A 13,575-nucleotide genomic window follows, 5' to 3' on the forward strand; every position below is an offset into this window, starting at 1 on the left:
ACAGGTGGATGAGCTGCAAGAATGCGAGCGCCATATTCCCTCCGAGGCCAAACGGATGGAGGGAGGGCATAATTTGAAAACTTAATTGCTGACAGGTTCTGGCAGAGTAATTTGGGATTACCGTAAACTGCTGCACATTTCCTTAAGTGGCTGCAGGATCCTACAGGGGCCGTGTGTAGGGGGGAGGATTACTAAAACCTGGGAAAGGGGATAAAGGTACAAGTTTAGAAAAACATGGCTACTTCCTGCCAAAAACAGTGCCACACCGCCCACTGGCTACAGAAGGTACTGCAGGTCAGCTCCATTAACCTCTTCATGCAACAGACACCACTTTTTTTTTTTTTTTTTGGCTTGAACTTTCAATCTGATCATTTGCTCTATATGCTACAATACTGCAGTATATAATAAGGATGCTGGGCTTCACAGGAGGCTTAGTGGTTCCTGTGGGCTGCAATTAACTCCTTATTACCCTGATTGCCACCACACCAGGCTAATCGGCAAGAATCTGGTTAAGTGCCGGGACTATCGCATCTAATGGATGCGGCAATTCCGGGCGGCTGCAGGCTGATATTTTTAGGCTGGGGGCGCCCAATAACCATGGGTATCCCCAGCCTGAGAATACCAGCCCCCAGCTGTCGGGCTTTATCTGTGCTGGGTATCATAATATGGAAGGACCCTACACCAATTTTTGAAATGTATTTATTTTACTGTACCATATAGACCTGCCCACCGGTGTCTGTGATTGGAAGCCTCAGACACGCTGTCACTCAGCGTGGTGGCTTGTCTGACTGCAACCAATCACAGACGCCGGTGGGCAGGTAAAGCAGTGCACATTCATGAAGGTAATGAGCGGTTGCGGGAGCAGTGTGACGGCTGTGCCGGTGACTCTGTAAGTATGAAGCGCTTGATCCAACCCCTTTTGCATCGAATTCTGGTCCCCATAGACTTTATATGGTTACCAGCATGTGGCCAGCTACCAGGGATCAATCCCCCGCCGACCTTTAGTCAGTGGGGGATTGATCTGCCAGTCCTCTGAAATGCAGGTACACATCACAAAAAGAATTGAGATGCTGCATCTTGGCTCCGTCTTCAAAACGGACAGCGAAATAGAAATCTCATAGACTTTGATGGGGAAGGAGGTGCATGCATTAGGGGTGCATCTTTGTGACCTCAAAAACTCAGTAAAAGGTGCAGTGTGCGGACATAGCCTTCGAGGCAAGTGTCCGCTCCAGACATCAGCACATTTACTATCACATAGCAGGGAGGAAGTAAAATGAATGGGGATGAGATGCAATACCACATATAACCTGTGGACAGTGGTGGCGCTGTTTCTGGAGAAAAGCCGCCATGGATTCTACGTGACCCAAGTGTGAAATGCGATTAACACGACTCGATATCCGTCTTGATATCATCAGACTATATCCCGTTCTCAGCGGTGAGATTTTGGTGTTGTTCACTGTGAATGGGTTTTTATCTATCATTCCTATCGAGCGAGGATATAATGGCGGATCAGGTGTACGGCCGCACAATAGGCCTGATTGAATGAGCCCCCTTTGACGTTCGGCAGCGGTGCTGACAGGACGGCTCGCTCAATGAGCCCCAGACTGGATATTTATTGTCGCCTGGAGAAATGGCGAGCAGATGGGACGCTCCTCGTCTAACCTGCGACGCTCATCACTGCCTTCATACAAATGGGGACCGTACAATGGAAAATGCCTCGTTTATTGTCACGAGGCTCCTCAGATGTCACCGAGTATCCCAAACCCCGGAAATACGCAGCGCAGTGCACTAACCTAATATTCACAGCTGAGGGTTTGTTACAATAGCATCCTCTTGCTTCAATAGATCAGTGCAGGTAAAAATGTCTGGAGCCCTGGATGTCTAGAGAAACGGATTTTTAGTTCTCTGTACGGACGCTGGATGCTTTCAGTCACTAACAGCAAGCAGAGAGGGCAAGAAATCTGACCACAAAGGATAAATTCATCAATTTAATTTTTTTTATTTATTTATTTATTTTTTTTTAAGTCCATTTTTATTTTTTTTTTGGCTTTTATTAGTTTTGACTTTTTATTTTATATTTTTTTCTTAATAAAATTATTTTAAATTAATTACAATTATAAAAATGATTTAAAAGTAATTTAGTTATTTTAAATGGTGCATTTTATTTTAAGTCCTTTTTTAATTTATATTTGTTAACTGTTATATATAAAGTGTGTGTGTGTGTATATATAAAAAAAAATATATATATAATATAATATATATATATATAATATATATATACATATATATGTATATGTATATGCATATATATATATATATTATATTATATATATTTTATTTTTTTTATATATACACACACATACATACATATATATGCACATACATGTATTTACATACACATACATATATTTATACACACACACACACACACACACACACACAGTATATATAACAGTTAACAAATATAAATTAAAAAAGGACTTAAAAGAAAATGCACCATTTAAAATAACAAAATAAATTACTTTTAAATCATTTTTATAATTGTAATGAATTTAAAATTATTTTATTAAGAAAAAAATATAAAATAAAAAGTCAAAACTAATAAAAGCCAACAAAAAATAAAAAAAAAAAAAATATATATATATATATATATATATATATATCAATAATTTTTTTATTTTTTTTTTGCTAAAACTATTCAAATGGTGCAGGCTATTCATGATTAAAAAATACTTTTTTTTTTTTTACTTTTAATTTTTTTAATTTTCATTTTAATTTTTTTATTTTTGTCTTTTAATCTTATTTGCCACTTTGCTTGTTTCACTAAAATCTTAAAATTTGCGCAGGCGCATATAATATGTTTCTATGGGGATAGAATGGATTACATATGTGCAAAAAGTGTATGTTTATAAAAAAAATCGCAAATGATGAATGAACCTAAAAAATGTGGAGAAGCCAAGACCTCAATGGCGAACAACAAAAAAACAAGACGCACTTATACAAAATAAATGTAAAAAAGGTGCAAATTTAACAAAATAAGGTGCAAATGAGAAACTGCAAAAAAAAAACACCAAAAAAATAAATAAAAAGTGATATTTTGGCCCCGATTCATCATAGAATGTATGTCTACAATGCTTTCAGTTAATTCTGCTCACAATAATTTCTTAATGTATTATTAGAGGGTTTAGTATTTTTCTGATAAAATTCTCCAAATTCCCTGCACTGTTAAATAACATTTTTGCTATTTGTAGACACCACTAGGGGGAGCTCATTGTATAATACAATGTATAAACTGTATGCTTTGGGCTCCCTCTAGTCGTGACTGCAGGTAAAAGTGAATTAAATAATATGACATGTAAAATCAAAAGACCCGTGTCCAGTATTGCGGCTCATCCACCAATCCTAAAGCGCGTTTCACAGACCGCTTAGTCTGGGGCCCTTCTAAAAACTGCTAAAGGTCCACCTGCTTAAAATAGAACCACAAGTTGTCCTTTGCATATTAGTCTATGGCGGGATGAGCACAATGAGACACACACAAAATAACAGAATGTGTTGCAGCTTTCTAGTAAGTGTTTCATCTCACCTCAGCTCTGGATTCGCAGCTACTTTGCTTAGTATTGCTGTATAATGTTTTCTAAGCTACTTTCAAGTATTTTATTTCATAAAGGAGCTAAATTCCCAGCTACACTGCTCAATACTACTCTATAATGTCCGCCAAGCTGCTGCTTTCAAGTATTTCATCTCATCCCTGAGCTGGGTTCACAGCTACAATGTCCAGTACAGCTGTATAATTTCTTACGAGCTGCTACTTTCAAGTATTTTAGCTCATTGCAGAGCTAAAATCCCAGTTACATTGCTGAGTACAGCTGTATAATGTTCTCTGTGATGCTGCTGCTTTTGGACATATGCTCCATGAGGGAATTCCTCATGTTTGTGTGTAATATGTATGGGAGACGTCATAGAATCACAATCCCCCTGAGGTTTCCTATGTCTATTAGTCTATGGCAGGAGGAGCACAATGAGACAAAAAGAATGTGTTGCAGCTTTCTAGTAAGTGTTTCATCTCACCTCTGGGTTCGCAGCTTCTTTGCTCAGTATTGCTGTATAATATCTTCTATGCTGCTACTTTCAAGTATTTTATCTCACCCCAGAGCTAATCTCCCGGCTACACTGCTCAGTGCGGCTATATAATGTCCTCAGAGCTGCTGCTTTCTAGTATTTTATCTCACCCCAGAGCTAGGTTCACAGCTATACTGCTCAGTACAGCTGTATAATGTTCTCTGTGATGCTGCTGCTTCTCAACTTATGCTCCATAGAGAGGAAAGCAGGAATCCCTCATGTGTGCTATGTATTTGAGACATCGTAGAGCCACAAGCTCCCTGAGGGTTCCTATGCCTATTAGTCTATGGCAGGAGGCGCACAATGAGACAAAAATAATGTGTTGCAGCTTTCTAGTAAGTGTTTCATCTCACCTCAGCTCTGGATTCGCAGCTACTTTGCTTAGTATTGCTGTATAATGTTTTCTAAGCTACTTTCAAGTATTTTATTTAATAAAGGAGCTAAATTCCCAGCTACACTGCTCAATACTACTCTATAATGTCCTCCAAGCTGCTGCTTTCAAGTATTTCATCTCATCCCTGAGCTGGGTTCACAGCTACAATGTCCAGTACAGCTGTATAATTTCTTACGAGCTGCTACTTTCAAGTATTTTAGCTCATTGCAGAGCTAAAATCCCAGTTACATTGCTCAGTACAGCTGTATAATGTTCTCTGTGATGCTGCTGCTTTTGGACATATGCTCCATGAGGGAATCCCTCATGTTTGTGTGTAATATGTATGGGAGACGTCATAGAATCACAATCCCACTGAGGTCTCCTATGTCTATTAGTCTATGGCAGGAGGCGCACAATGAGACAAAAAGAATGTGTTGCAGCTTTCTAGTAAGTGTTTCATCTCACCTCAGCTCTGGATTCGCAGCTTCTTTGCTCAGTATTGCTTTATAATGTTTACTAAGCTACTTTTAAGTATTTTATTTCATAAAGGAGCTAAATTCCCAGCTACACTGCTCAATACTACTCTATAATGTCCTCCAAGCTGCTGCTTTCAAGTATTTCATCTCATCCCTGAGCTCGGTTCACAGCTACAATGTCCAATAAAGCTGTATAATTTCTTACGAGCTGCTATTTTCAAGTATTTTACACATACTTCACAATGAGACACAAAGAATGTGTTGCAGCTTTCTAGTAAGTGTTTCATCTCACCTCAGCTCTGGATTTGCAGCTACTTTGCTCAGTACTGCTGTATAATGTTTTCCAAGCAGATTTGGTGACTATAAGCTGCGGCCACCGCCACTGAGCTCTTATATACAGCGTTCTAACAAGCTGTATATAAGAATCTAGGCCGCTGTGTAGAATGTAAAAATCATTTTTTAATACTCACCTAAATGGTATGTGCGGTGCACAGTAGTCGGATGAGTGTCTCCGTTCTCCGGGTCCGGCGCCTCCTCTTTCGGCCATCTTTGTCCTCCTTCTTCTGAAGCCTGGGTGCATGACGCGTCCTACGTCATACACACTCGCACTGAGGTCCTGCGCAGGGCAGATCAAAGCATTGTAGTGCGCCTGCGCAGGACCTCAATGCTGGCAAGTGTGGATGACGTAGAACACGTCATGCACCCAGGCTTCAGAAGAAGGAGGACAAAGATGGCCGAAAGAGGAGGCGCCGGTACCGGAAACACCCATCCGACCAGTCTGCACCGCACCTTAGGTGAGTACTATAAAGTGATTTGACATTCTACACAGCGGCCTCGGCAGTTATATACAGCGTTTTAATATGCTGTATATAACAGCTCAGTGGTGGTGGCCGCAGCTTATAGGCCCCAAATCTGGTGACCGGTTCCCGTCAATGGTCAGACATTGCTCATGTATACACAGGACAGCCTGCTCTGAAGGTAGGGGCTCCTGACCGGCCGATGTGTGATGAAAATCTCCCCGAAATGCTGACATTTACAAATCAGTGGTAGTGTATGTCCAAGCAGGTAAAGTATCAGTAGAGAACTGTGCAACCCGCCAGGGGCGCCGCGAGCGTTTCCACCCGAAAACCTCGCGGAGAATAGGAGCCTAATTAAGGTGAACCACTGCAGCCATTAATGAGTCATTACCGCGGCACCTGCCAGCGAGGAATCACGCAACGTCTGGATGAAATTAAAGACTCAATATCCGTCTTCATCCTTTGTGGAAAAACAATTTATCTTAATTCCTTGATGGTTCCCTCCTGGGGGATCTGGGGGTTAATGGCTTCAGACTCCGAAAAAATAATGATGTGCGCTGATGGCACATGTGTATAACACGCCCGTTAAAGTACTGGTAGCTGCACGGGTGATTGAGGTGGTCAGGTCTATAAAAGCCACATTGTTCCTCCATAGGGTACCACCTTGAGGAACCTTGATGGTCAGGTCTATAAAAGCCACATTGTGCCACCATAGGGAACCTTGATGGTCAGGTCTATAAAAGCCAAATTGTGCCGCCATAGGGTACCACCTTGAGGAACCTTGATGGTCAGGTCTATAAAAGCCACATTGTGCCGCCATAGGGTACCACCTTCAGGAACCTTGATGGTCAGGTCTATAAAAGCCACCTTGTACCACCATAGGATACCGCCTTGAGGAACCTTGATGGTCAAGTCTATGAGAGCCACATTGTGCCGCCATAGGGTACCGCCTTCAGGAACCTTGATGGTCAGGTCTATGAGAGCCACATTGTGCCGCCATAAGGTACCACCTTGAGGAACCTTGATGGTCAGGTCTATAAAGGCCACATTGTGCTGCCTTAGGGTACCACCTTGAGGAACCTTGATGGTCAGATCTATAAAAGCCACATTGTGCCACCATAGGGTACCACCTTGAGGAACCTTGATGGTCAGGTCTATAAAAGCCACCTTGTACCACCATAGGGTACCGCCTTGAGGAACCTTGATGGTCAGGTCTATGAGAGCCACATTGTGCCGCCATAAGGTACCACCTTGAGGAACCTTGATGGTCAGGTCTATAAAGGCCACATTGTGCTGCCTTAGGGTACCACCTTGAGGAACCTTGATGGTCAGATCTATAAAAGCCACATTGTGCCACCATAGGGTACCACCTTAAGGAACCTTGATGGTCAGGTCTTTAAAAGCCACATTGTGCTGTCATAAGGTACCACCTTGAGGAACCTTGATGGTCATGTCTATAAAAGCCACATTGTGCCACCATAGGGTACCACCTTGAGGAACCTTGGTGGTTAGGTCTATAAAAGCCACATTGTGCCGCCATAAGGTACCACCTTGAGGAACCTTGATGGTCAGGTGTACAAAAGCCACATTGTGCCACCATAGGGTACCACTTTGAGGAACTTTGAGCAATGAGTAAATTTTGGAGGTGCAGGATGGCTCCATAGCCGTCTACGATCACTAGGCGCCAGTGCTACCCAAGCAAAACTTGGGGGGCATTGCGAGGTCTGGGGTCACACATTACTAGGCAAGGATATGGTGCATAGTACTGTGTAATCCAAATCTAACTGCTGCAGAGCTACTTATTCAAAGGCTTTTTTAGAGGCTTTGCAAAGAGGTTCTGCAGCAGCTACTCTATGAATTAACCATATTATAAAAAAAAAATTGTAACCCTGCCCAGTGGACACCGGTTGGGATTTACGGACCCCTTTGACTCGTAATGGCGACTGTCAGGATCCATTATGCTACATTATATACTATACAATTATTACTCGCAGTTCCAGCTCCCACCACTAGGCGGCTCGGTGCACATCCTCCGGTAGGAGCCGATCACATCTGAACTTTTAACCATTGACCTTTACCTTATAGACCCAGACTGGATACGCCCGGGGCGAAAGGAGCACAAATTAATGGCAAATAAAAGAAAAATACAAGGTTCTTTGTTGGGACGACATATTTTACCATTATTAGTTTAGAGGAACATGGGACGAATTACCCTCCTAATTCCATTACAATAACGGGTTTGATGTTTCCGAAATTAAATTTCAGGGAAGGATTCTTGTTCTCATCGATGAAAAATGTACCTCATGGTGAGGGTGGATCACTCCAAAGCCCAGAAGATTGGAGTTATGAGCTCCAAGGCCTGGCACGTGCCCAGATACCATCCATTATCTCACAGCTCTGACTTATCATCTCACCACATCATCAACTCCGCTTTTCAGATCTCCATCGCCGTTTGTTTTACTTTTTATACCAATTCCCATTTATTTGGGCGTTTAGAAAGCGAATATTCCCCTGGAAGTTAGAACATAGTTAAATTGTTGTGCCCCCCTCCGAATTACACCGATAAGAGCTTCTATGACCGAGTCGCATCCTATATACAGAGACAGTAATATGGAGTCGCCCCTCTGCAGATATAACAGCTCCCGCTCTTCTGGGAAGGTTTCCCATACGGGTTATGTCTGTAGGAATATTTGCCCCATGATCTATTTCTTGTGCAGAGCATTTTGCCTTTGGAGATGCTCTGTGACACAGATCTGGCAGTGTGTTTATTCCTCTGTGCAGAGCATCTTGCCTTTGGAGATGCTCTGCGGCACTTACAGATCTGACAGTGTGTCTATTCCTTTGTGCAGAGCATCTTGCCTTTGGAGACGCTCTGCGGCACTTACAGATCTGTCAGCGTATCTATACCTTGTGCAGAGCAACTTGCCTTTGGAAATGCTCTGCGGCACTTACAGATCTGGCAGTGAGTTTAATCCTTTGTGCAGAGCATCTTGCCTTTGGAGATGCTCTGCAGCACTTACAAATCTTGGCAGTGAGTCTTTTCATTTGTGCAGAGCATCTGGCCTTTGGAGACGCTCTGCGGCACTTACAGATCTGGCAGTGTGTCTCTTCCTCTGTGCAGAGCATCTTGCCTTTGGAGATGCTCTGCGGCACTTACAGATCTGACAGAATGTCCATTCCTTGTGCAGAGCATCTCGCCTTTGGAGATGCTCTGTGACACAGATCTGGCAGTGTGTCCATTCCTTGTGCAGAGCATCTTGCCCTTGGAGATGCTCTGCGGCACTTACAGATCTGGCAGGGTGTATTTCTTGTGCAGAGCATCTTGCCTTTGGAGATGCTCTGTGGCACTTACAGATCTGGCAGTGTGTTTATTCCTCTGTGCAGAGCATCTTGCCTTTGGAGATGCTCTGCGGCACTTACAGATCTGACAGTGTGTCCATTCCTTGTGCAGAGCATCTTGCCTTTGGAGATGCTCTGCAGCACTTACAGATCTGGCAGTGTGTCTATTCCTTTGTGCAGAGCATCTCGTCTTTGGAGATGCTCTGCAGCGCTTACAGATCTGGCAGTGTATCTATTCCTTTGTGCAGAGCATCTTGCCTTTGGAGATGCTCTGCGGCACTTACAGATCTGGCAGTGTGTCCATTCCTTGTGCAGAGCATCTTGCCTTTGGAGATGCTCTGCGGCGCTTACAGATCTGGCAGTGTGTCCATTCCTTGTGCAGAGCATCTTGCCTTTGGAGATGCTCTGCAGCACTTACAGATCTGGCAGTGTGTCTATTCCTTTGTGCAGAGCATCTCGTCTTTGGAGATGCTCTGCAGCGCTTACAGATCTGGCAGTGTATCTATTCCTTTGTGCAGAGCATCTTGCCTTTGGAGATGCTCTGCGGCACTTACAGATCTGGCGGTGTGTCTATTCCTTGTGCAGAGCATCTTGCCTTTGGAGATGCTCTGCGGCACTTACAGATCTGGCAGTGTATCTATTCCTTTGTGCAGAGCATCTTGCCTTTGGAGATGCTCTGCGGCACTTACAGATCTGGCGGTGTGTCTATTCCTTGTGCAGAGCATCTTGCCTTTGGAGATGCTCTGCGGGACCGTCCTTGTTAATGAACTAGCAGCTTGGTCACCTTACTAGAGTCCAGGTTGGTTCTGGGAGGTGCTGGTTACTCAGCTTTTCTATCTTCTGGGTAATTGCTCTGGTTCTTTACTGAGCATGCTCCCCCAGATCTCTGCCAGTTGTATCTCTGGCTCTGCTGTGCTGCCATAGTTTGTGTGTCTGCTTGTATTGTGATCTTGGTATTCTGCCCCCGTACTGTTATTGGACTTCCCTCTGCCCGCTCTCTATTCCTGTCCTGGACCCTGGACTGTTTTTACTACTACGTGCTCTTCTGGTATTGTGACCCTCGGATTGTGCCCTGACCACGTCTCTGTTTACCCCCTATGATTATACGTGACCTCCTGTTACCAGACCCCAACTCTCCTGACTACCCTTCCGTTCGTGTGACCCCATAAGGTAGTGACAAGCATTACACCCAACACTAAATATTGGGGAAGAGGCCGGGCTAAAATCTCCGTTCTTGGATAGGATTATGGTCCGGGTTCTGTGCAGCCGCTAAGGTTCTTCAACTTCCCTAATCATATCTTTTTGAAACCTTGTGCAGTGATGGGAAACAGAAAACTGCCTCCCCAAACTGTTCCCACAAAGCTGGAAGCAACAAAGTCTTGTGCTGAAAGATTTCCCTTCACTGGAACTAAAGGGCCGAGGATCCCTGATAACACCCCAGAGAATTATCCTCCTCCACCAAACTGTACAGTGGGCACAATGCAGTCAGGGAGGGTAAATGTCACACAGTGTTTTGCTCAAACTCACAGTGTCATGGCGGCATCAGACGCTGTTCACACTACAGATTCTGACACTCCACAATATGACTTGGGGTCTCCTCTAATTTTGATAACTAGAGCAGGTAAAGCAGCAGCTTAGCTGGTTATCAAAAATAGGGATTATCCCATGCTGTTTTTTTATTAATTTAATTACAAAAATAAGAAAACAGGGTGGGGTCCAACTTTTTTTTGATAACCAGCCAAAGTAAAGTTGACAGCTGGGGGCTGGTATTATCAAGCTGGGAAGGTTCTTGGTTATTGGGCCCTTCCCAGCCTAAAAATAGCAGCCCGCAGCCACCGCAGAGGGGGCGCATCCAGTAGATGCACCAATTCTGGCACTTTACCTGGCTCTTCCCGCTTGCTTTGGTGCGGTTACAATTGCACCAGGCTATTAAAAATAGGAGGATCCAATGTTATTTTTTTATTTTATTTAAATAAATGAAGAAAGCAGCGTGGGGTCCAACTTTTTTTGATAACCAGCCAAGGTAAAGCCGACAGATGGGGGCTGGTATTATCAGGCTGGAAAGGTCCTTGGTTTATGGGCCCTTCCTAGCTTAAAAATAGCAGCCTGCAGCCACCCCAGAGGTGGCGTATCCAGTAGATGCACTAATTCTGACACTTTACCTGTCTCTTCCCGCTTGCTTTGCTGCGGTGACAACTGCACCAGGCTATCAAAAATAGGAGGATCCAATGCAAATGATTGAAGAAAATGGTGTGGGGTTTCCCCTATTTTTGATAACCAGGCAAGTTAAAGCCGACAGCTGGGGGCTGGTATTATCAGGCTGGAAAGGTCCTTGGTTGTTGGGCCCTTCCTAGCTTAAAAATAGCAGCCCGCAGCCACCCCAGAGGTGAGGTATCCATTAGATGTACCAATTCTGGCACTTTACCTGTCTCTTCCCGCTTGCTTTGCTGCGGTGACAATTGCACCAGGCTATCAAAAATAGGAGGATCCAATGCTATTTTTTAAAATTATTTTATTTAAATAATTGAAGAAAATGGTGTGGGGTTCCCCTTATTTTTAATAACCAGCCAAGTTAAAGCCGACAGCTGGGGGCTGGTATTATCAGGCTGGAAAGGTCCTTGGTTATTGGGCCCTTCTCAGCCTAAAATTAGCAGCACGCAGCCGCCCTAGATGCACCAATTCTGGAGCTTTACTTGGCTCTTCCCGATTGCCTTGGTGTGGTGACAGTTGCGCCAGGTTATCAAAAATAAGGGGGACCTCAAGTAATTTTTTTTAATTTATTGTTCACCTCACCGTCCAGGCATCATTCTCATGACAAAAGCTTGTTGATTGGCTGCAGTTCAGCCTTTCAACAAACTTCATTAGCATATGGACAGATCTCAAACTCCAAACTCGGACACAGACTTTGGTGTTGGAGTTAGAACCCCGAAACCAGGTGTCTGGTACAAACCCGAAACTTTACCCTTCCCTAATTAAAACACAAAGCTTATATTAATAAGTTGTAAAATGTTCCATTAGGATAAGTAGGATTTTTTTTTTCAATACTATTTAGTATTGATCTCTTAAAGAGACAGTGCCCTCATTTTGACGACTTGGCCTACAGTTCTAAGTAACTTTACCAGTGGCTAAATCTGTGGCCGTTGTTAAGTCCCACTCATTATCTGTATCACATTTTCTTCCATTATACCAGGAAAAGGGTGAAAAGAAAACGGACAAAATATGTGATGCTTCGTTCTCTATGAGAATAGGTAGGGCGACTTTATGCACTCGTGTCACATTGCCATTGTCCTGTCATTTGGCTTCTCGTTGTGGTCATTTCTTTAGGCTTCCCTATAATTAAAGCCAACTTTTGGTGTAATGCAAAAAAAATGGTGCATACTCATAAAATGCCCCATAGTCTTGGTAGTCGCTGCCAAGGGCTCACAAAGTGGTTTGGCTCCTCTACAAGAGAACAAAAATCAAGTCATAAACTGGTTTATAAAATCCGATTCTTTATTAAATATACATTGTTACCAGTAAATAACATTGTTGCAGTAAAAAATAAATTAAACAAAAAGAAACCAGGACGAGGCGGTGATTGAGCGTGAAGATGGAAAAATATCAGACTTAGGTTCTTAAAAAGGAGAGATGGGGGTCTGTACCCACTCGGAAAGAGTTACAAAGTTACTGCACTTCTTTATAGGTCCCAGGAACAACACAGTGTATATATATATATATATATATATATATATATATATGTATATATATATACAGTATATATGTATCAGATCGATGGAAATCCCTTCGGAAAGGAAAAAAAAGTGGCGCTATCTAAGAGTAGTGTCATAACGCTCGCCGCCCGGTGATGGTGAGGCGGTGAGAAGTGGACCCTCTGGACAACAGGGGGGTCCCAGGCTTACCCTTTAGTGGGAGGAGCTTGATTAAGAACCCGTCGTGAGGCAGACAGCAGGTGCCACTTCTAGGGCAGTCACCAGGACTGTGGCAGCTGAGCCCCAGGGCAGGGGAGGACACAGGTGAGGTCTGGCGGAGTCTAATGGCTGGACGGACAGAGTCGGTAGTACAGACAGGTGTGACCAGGGCGGCTGGGGCAGACAGCACGGCCAGGCTCTGGGCAGACAGTACCGCCAGGCTCTGGGCAGACAGTACGGCCAGGCTCTGGGGCAGACTGTACGGCCAGGCTCTGCGGCAGACAGTACGGCCAGGCTCTGGGGCAGACTGTACGGCCAGGCTCTGCGGCAGACAGTACGGCCAGGCTCTGCGGCAGACAGTACGGCCAGGCTCTGTGGCAGACAGTACGGCCAGGCTCTGCGGCAGACAGTATGGCCAGGCACTGGGGCAGACTGTACAGCCAGGCTCTGGGGCAGACTGTACGGCCAGGCTCTGGGGCAGACAGTACGGCCAGGCTCTGGGGCAGACTGTACGGCCAGGCTCTGGGGCAGACTGTACGGCCAGGCTCTGGGTAGACTATACG

Source organism: Anomaloglossus baeobatrachus, chromosome 7 (assembly GCF_048569485.1).
Source record: "Anomaloglossus baeobatrachus isolate aAnoBae1 chromosome 7, aAnoBae1.hap1, whole genome shotgun sequence".
Lineage (NCBI taxonomy): Eukaryota > Metazoa > Chordata > Amphibia > Anura > Aromobatidae > Anomaloglossus > Anomaloglossus baeobatrachus.